Source organism: Clupea harengus, chromosome 2, assembly GCF_900700415.2.
Source record: "Clupea harengus chromosome 2, Ch_v2.0.2, whole genome shotgun sequence".
Classification (NCBI taxonomy): domain Eukaryota; kingdom Metazoa; phylum Chordata; class Actinopteri; order Clupeiformes; family Clupeidae; genus Clupea; species Clupea harengus.
The window spans coordinates 29,260,857-29,268,356 of record NC_045153.1 but is presented as its reverse complement, the minus strand read 5'-3'; the positions used below and the strand labels follow the sequence as shown (position 1 = coordinate 29,268,356).

General features: G+C 48.3%; 1 protein-coding gene across 2 annotated transcripts in view; it reads left to right on the top strand.

Annotated features, from left to right (window-relative positions):
- The window catches only part of adarb1b (adenosine deaminase RNA specific B1b), a 109,537-nt gene that overhangs the window by 84,091 nt on the left and 17,946 nt on the right, over window positions 1-7,500 (top strand). The gene's annotated exons all lie outside the window — the stretch shown is intronic.

The following is a 7,500-nucleotide window of genomic DNA, read 5'->3' as shown; positions in this document are numbered from 1 at the left end:
TAGGGCTGAACACCTGGGGCTCTTAAAAAAACCTACCACCACATAACTCATCTTTTCCCACCTTCTGAAAGCCTCATATTCCTTCCTTCTCCCTTTTACTTTTGTCTGAGCACAGTCAGTGCCTCTGCTTGTAAAGGGGTTTCAACCCACTGGAAGCCTCTCAGTTGGAACTGAGCACAGATTGAAGTCAGAAGTCACATATCAAAGTTTCCCTCAGATGGGATGGAGAAGTATTATGGGTATATTTGATGTACTCCATTTCTTTACAGGTAATAGAAGAATGTCTAAGAATGTTCTCACCATTGTACCTGGTGAACCAGCAGAATGCTTTCCCATTTTTTGGTGGTTCTTGCCAGAGCAGTGAAACTACAGGATATTTTTTGTTAGTCAGTCAGCATCATTTTGGCCAACCTTGAAGCCCCCAGACCCCACCTCCAAGGGTGTGTGTGTGGGACTGCAAGCATGCTCTGCTCATTTGCATCTTCACACACCCCCACCACACACACACACACACACACACACACACACACTGCTCTTGACACCTCTGCCCGAAGCCCTGTGCAGGAGGTAATTTCTCTGCCCTAATGGCTTCTCTCCCCTTCCTAATTCTTCTATTTCCCCCCTCCTGTGTTGGGCCTCTGTCCTTCATAGCAGCCCCCCCATGCTGAGTCTGGGTAATAGAAGGATGAGATTGGGCTGGCAGAGCTCGGCGGTGAGGTGGGGCGTAATTGGCCGTTGATGGCGGCGCCCTAATTGGAAATGGGTTTTGTATCAGGGTTGGTTTCCGCTGATGCGTGCTGAAAGGTGCGCCTGGCTCTCCTCCAGATGCTCGTGGATTGGGCTCTGTCTGAGTGTTTAAGGGGCGCTTTATATGTTAAACGTTAAAGATGAAGCCCTGATTGCAGTCTTTGGTGGCATCCACAAAGCACCACAAAAAGAAAATAAATAAAAAATAAAGGGACAGTTTTTTTTTAACATTCTCTGATTGGAAGAGAAATGTAACACCCCAGCCCTCATCCAGAGAGTGTGCTTGTATTTCTCTCCAAACAAAGCTCAGAGCGTTGTCTCAGAAATGCTGTCCCCCTGCCACGTTGAGTGTCTTGTGAGATGCTTCAGAGGGCCAGGAGTGTGTCTAGAGACCTGTTAGGGGTCTTTCCTCACGTTGCATCACAGTTTTCAAACTTCCAATGCTCCTAACAACCAAAAAACCGCGAGAAAGAAAATGGGGTACCTTGCAGTGAACAAATACAGAAGACACATTACCCGTCAGTCTTACTTAGGGTATTGCAGCATCCAACTGGATGTACTCTCCTGTGGAACAATCAGAAAATGCAGAGAAGCACGGAGCAGTTTCTCCCCCATCAGAACCAGCACTGGCGCCGGCGCTGAGCTGCAGAAGTGGAACAAAGTCTCCCTGGAAGTTCTGTTGTTGGGAGGCAGGCGGGGCGGGCAGGCGGGGCAGCCGAGCATAAATCCTGAGCGCAGTGCGGACACGAGCCAGGAGCCGTGGCCATATTTCTCGGCCTAAATGGAGCAGTGTCGTGGCAGTGAAATAAAGGAATCTTGGGAGGGAGGTTGGTGGGGTGGGACTGGAGGGGGGGATCTTTTAAAGTCCCACAGAGGGGATTGATGGGGGGTGAAGCTGAGTGGCAGCGGTGGTGATGGTGGCAGGCTGTCGCATGTCCCCTGTGTGTGTGTGTGTGTGTGTGTGTGTGTGTGTGTGACTGACTGTGGCGGTCACTCGTCCTTGACGTGATGGACTCAGGTCGTGCAGCCATTTATTGCCCTCCCCCACATACCCCCAAACACTGTGGCCAGACTTTCATAGCCATGCACGCTCATGATTTATGGCCACGCCTGAAGGCAAACTGGACGTGTGTGGGTGTGGGTGGGTGTGGGTGTGGGGGTGTAGAAGGAAAGGAAGTGTGTGTGTGTGTGTGTGTGTGTGTGTGTGTGTGTGTGTGTGTGTGCGTGTGCGTGTGTGTGTGCGCGCCTTTTTTCACTCTCCATCCAGACCATCTGCAGGTTCATGCGGCCTCTCCCTCAGAAAGCAATCTCATATAAAACTATCAAATAAAAAATTCATATCGGCAATACTCTTTTTCTTTCTCTCCTCGCCAGTCCTTCACATCAGCAACCAGGTGATGAACTGCTGGCCGTCAAATATTAAACTCCTTGAGTACTATAAAAGTGCTTTTCAGCCCCTCAGCCTCTATCCCCTGGTCCCGCCATTAGAACTCAGGGCTCAGCACTTCGAATCTTAAGGTCAGAAAGAGAACTGCGGCTCACGCCAACCAGGCATTCTGACCGAGCTTAGCTGCTTTTAATATCGCATGGCTCTCAGGTCTGTGAGTCTTATCTGCGTTTTCTTTTTCGTCGATCCCTCACCACACACACACACTTTAATTCGTCCTATTAGAAATTGCATCTCTGAGGCACAAGAGGCCTGGACAGGCTGAATGCTTTGCCTAAAGGCAGATGCTAATGGTCCAAACATCGCCCCTACACACACACACACACACACACACACACACACACACACACACACACACACACACACAGACACACACACACACACACACACAAAGGATGAATGGAGATGGACCCCAGTGGCCAGGTTTGCCACAGGCACTGTGGTCCCTATCCATGGTGCTGAAAATGGCTGATAGGATAGAAACCGTATGAAGAAGGCGCCGAGACGTTTCCTGTAATGACCAGTTTGCTGTGTGGATGGCTATATGCAACAACATACCAACACACATAAAGCAAACAGCCACACAGCCTCTGGCACTCTATTACGGAAGATTAATTGTGGGTGTGCTGTTGAGGGCTTGAGGCTACTGACCTGATCTGGCCTGGCCACGGTGTCATTCGTTATAAATAATCTCTGGGTCCTCCGGCGTTACTCCACGGGGCATTCAGATAGAACAGGCGTCAGTTTGTTTTACTCGCCGATAAAGTTTTGACTCCCTGTGACTCTTGCACAAGCCATGAGTTGGATGGTGTTTTCCCTTTTCATCTTTGTGGCAGACGTATTTGTACCGATGTTAATAATACTCTTTTTTTCCAGTCTTCACCACTGTAAGACTGATGGACGGGCGCAGCCTCTGAAGTGACGCACACACACACACACACACACACCTGCACAGCAGCGGTGGCAGGGGAAGAGCGATGAGCCGCTTAGGGCGCTGTAAATTCGGCCCACGTGTCAAAACAGATTGCACCGAGCCGCACGCGCCCGACACGGGAGCCGAATGAAAGGCCTTTGAAACTGGAAACATTTATCCAGCACTTTCCCCCTGATGAGTCAGACGGTCTTGTCTGACATCAAAACCTGACAAAAGAAGCTGAAAAGTCTGAAAACAGCCAAAAACAGAAGTCTGGAAACGGGTTTATTTCTTTTTTTCCCTAAAGCTTTTTTCTCCATGAAAGGCCAAAGCTCTCGCTATCGCTGCCCTGGTGACAGGTGGCATTAAAGAGAAATTTAAGGAAGGGCCCTGCAATGCAGGTGTCAGGAGCAAAGTGCCCTGTCCACGACGCCTCTCCATCTCTTCATCAGCACCAGGCAAGGCTCTCGTGGGGGAAATGACTAAGTGGGTGCTCTCGGGCAAGAAGGAGCCCAACTTCAGGAAATCACACCGCGCTTGAGGGCTTCCGTGGGCCGCACTCACAGCTCCATATAATAACAGCGCTCTTGCCAGTGGTGACCATTAAGGACCTTTAAAGGTGAAGGTGCCTGTCAAAGGTGCCTGTGTAAAAGTGTTCTTGACTAAGCCATAGACGGCAGGTTTCTGTCTTTCACATTGTTCTTAGTGGAATGTTATGTCATTGCTCAACCCTGTTTGAGTTAGATGAGAGGAAGGTAAGAGACAACCGAAAGATTTGATTTAGTTATAAGCTTATGAAGGAAAAAAATATAGAATCCTTCTATTATCTCTCCATTTCATCACAAACCTGTTCATTATTATTGATCTTCTGTTACAGAGAGTTGTTTTGGTGAAGGGTGCTGTTATGGTGGTTTAGGGCCAATCCCTACACCATCTTTGCTTCGCACTGCGACACAGCAGAATTTCTTTACTTCTTGATGTGATGTTCAGTAACTGGAACAGCATTTGGGATTTTTTTGTGTCTCTCCAAGCCAGCAGCTTGTCTCCACCTGTTGCCTTTCAAACTAGCGTGTCACAAATGGGAGACGACACCTCGTTAAGTCGGATCTGGATGTAGGCTTTGGCTTTTTCATCTCTCTCCGCTTTAAAGAGTTTGAGTGAAAAGCTGCCGTCAACCTCAGGCGCACCTTCATCATCAGCCGCCACCGCAGACACTGATACTGTCGCCGGCGCCGCTGTCATCTGATGAGCCACTGAGCACCGTGTGATGTCAGCTGAGTCAACTTAAAGCCTTCGGCTCCCTACGCCGGCTGTCAGACATCCCGCAGTGCTCTGTAGACGCCTGCTTTATGCTCGCCTCCTTCCTCCTGTTTACAGGGCTGAGAACAAGCGTCGACGAGCTTCTTAGAGAAACTTAAACCCCACCCCCTCTGAAATTGCCATGGGGGTGAGAGGACAGTGGCTCATTCATCTCTGCCACCGTTATTAAAATGATGAAGCATGAAACTATGGAGAGGTGTCCCTATAGGTTTGGGGCGCACACAAGGGCTCAAAGGAGTGGTATGTCACTGTTTGTCACTATAAGAGCAGGCGTGTCGTGTTCCGGTGGGAAGAATGGGGCCGGTGGTTCTGGGTATGGTGGTTTTTCTTGTCTCCATAAATAATTTAATAAACCTAAACCCAGAGGCTCCTAACGGGCATCCAGGCACAGTGCTGTCTCTGCACCACACAACTGTTCTGGGTGAAGGACACATACAAATCATTGATGTTACCTTATTTTCCCTTCTTTTTTCCTTTTTCTTTTATAAATAAGAAACAGTGGATTTTAGCCAGTACCAATACCCAGACTCCTAACTATTGGCTCCATTATTGCAGTAATAAAACACCTGTGTTTCTCTCTGATGTGTCTGTGTGCCAGTGGGCAGGGGTGACTGGAATGGGCTGACCAAACATCAGTGCAGAGTGTGTTGACTCTGTGCAAGCTGAATAGCAGAAAAACTGACAAAACTGAAATAACACCCAGGGTTGGTTCTGTCTGGCTCCAGTGCCTGAGCTAGCAATGCTCTCGCCCCAGTAGACCCGGTCCAACTCATTGGTGCCAACTCAATAGGATCAGTCAGCTCCCTCACGGTCCTAGCACCTGCCGTGTGTCAGTTCCCTGGAGTCGGGAAGGATGGGTGAAGTAGCGGTGTCAACATTTCCTGGTGAGGTTCTAGCGTGTCGTGCTGGTACTCAGAAACCCCACCATCCTTTCCCTGGTGGTGAACCTGTCTTACCCGTGACCTTCCCGGCTGTGAGAGAACAAGCCTGGGCACCTGCTGTGCGGGCTTCTTTGAGCACAAATGAAAAATGTATTGCACCCCACGGCATAGCTGCCACCGCGGCGGCCCGCTCTCTCGTCTACCACTTGTAGATTGAAGTTGATCTCATTGCTGCTTATGAATTCATGACCAAAAAGGGGAATGGCAAAGGAGGGCAAATCAAAAGCGACAGGCCCAGAACAAGCTCTGCTCCGCTCGCCCGGGTCACAGCGACCCAGGCCATTAGCACCCTGGAAATGGAGACATGGAAGATGAAGAGAGAGGGGACAGAAAGAACAAGAGAAAAAAAAAAAATGGGAAGGGAAGAGGCAAGGTTAGAGGAATAAATAAGACATTTTGAGATGGGCAAAAGTAGGGAAGAAAGGGGAGGCAGTTTTTTTTAGAGGAACTGTGACATCTGGACATCCAAAAAGAAACTTGGACATCTAACATGTCAGAAAACTATTTAGTTGAAGCTTGCCTCAGCAGATGCCCCCACCCAGATGCACCCCAGCTCTGGTCTTTCCTCTATTTCTTTTTTTTTTTCAATTTTCCCACGGAATATTAATCTTTAATAGGGTAATAATTGTGGTAGCATATTTGCTGTCACCCACCATTAGCCCAGATTAATTAGCCCATTTAGTTTAGCTTAAAAAGTGTCGGCCATGAGGAATGGTGCACAGGGCGAGCAGAAGGCCGTCATCAGCACAAGCTGCTTTATCTGCGGTGGAATTGCCTCGCTCTGGTCTACTCGGGGCCTCGGAGTCACCAGCGCTGAGCTTTGGTCCCGTGGCACACACACCACCTGTTTCTCAGGCGCTCTTTAAGAATCATGCCTTGTCAGCGGTATTGCCTTTTATCTGTGGTTGTTTGGTAGTGTCACATTGTGCGGTCATTACTAATGTGGCAGGTTTGTGCACACAGGAATATGCTGCGTCCGACACAAGCTTCATGGCTTCAGTGCCCCACTGGTTATTCCAATAGGCAGGCCGACCTTTTTACTATAATAAATGTATTATATAAACTCCAACCCTACTTAATACTAAAATAGTGCCATTGGTTTTTGGTTGGTAGTAATTAATCATGAAATTAGAGGTAAACACATTTTTTTTCCCAAAGGTGGTGCAATTAAACGTGACGCTACTCTATGGTTGGGCTGTAAGACTTGCCTTTGGTTTCTCCTTGAGCTGAAGTCCTGAAGTCCTGACCCATTTTTAGTCATGACGCTGCTCAGTCTGTCCCTTCTGACTGTCCCCATGACTGCGTTCTGTCCCTTACGACCTCCTCCTGTAGTACAGCACAGAATGCTACAATTTACACTAAGCCCAGCACATAATAATAACTCCCCAACTCCTGTGGGCATTTGTGATCTAGATTAAGTTCCTATTTCTGAAGTGGGAACTCAACAAATGTATACGTAAAGGCCGAGAGCCTGTGCCTTTGTATATTGGATATGTAGATTCTCTTCCATACCATCTCATTTTTTTGTCGCATACATACAGCATTTCCCTTTGATGCTGTCCTGCGTCCATGTCGCCTGAGAGCTGAAAGCCTGTTGATGTCAATAGTGGTATATTTTTCCCCGCGAGGCAGCCGAAATGAGGTCTAATCGAATGGATATTAAAGTCACAATAGACTGCTCCTGCTATTACGGCCTGTCAGCCGCGGCCCTCTCTCTGGGAGATTAGTTTCCGCTGTTGAATATTTATTCACTTACTGTAGGCTTAACCTCATAGCGAGCACTTTTTCATCTCCATTCGCCCGCCGCCTCTTTCCTCTCTCTGGCTCTTTATCACCGCCCAACTTGGCCGTCACCCGGCAAAGGCAGCGTGCCCATTTAGCTTTGACCGTGTGTGTGTGTGTGTGTGTGTGTGTGTATACACACATGCGTACACGTTTATGGGGACTGGGGTGTACGTGTTAGAATACTGTCTGCCTAAGACTTTAGGATGAGTCAAAGCTTTCTTTTATTGTTTATGGCTATGTAAAATTGGGGAAGGTATTTCATTATATACAGTATAGTCCTATCTTCATAATGGGTCTGTGTGTGCTCGTGTATGTGTTTGTGTGTGTGTGTTTGTGTGTGTGTGCAC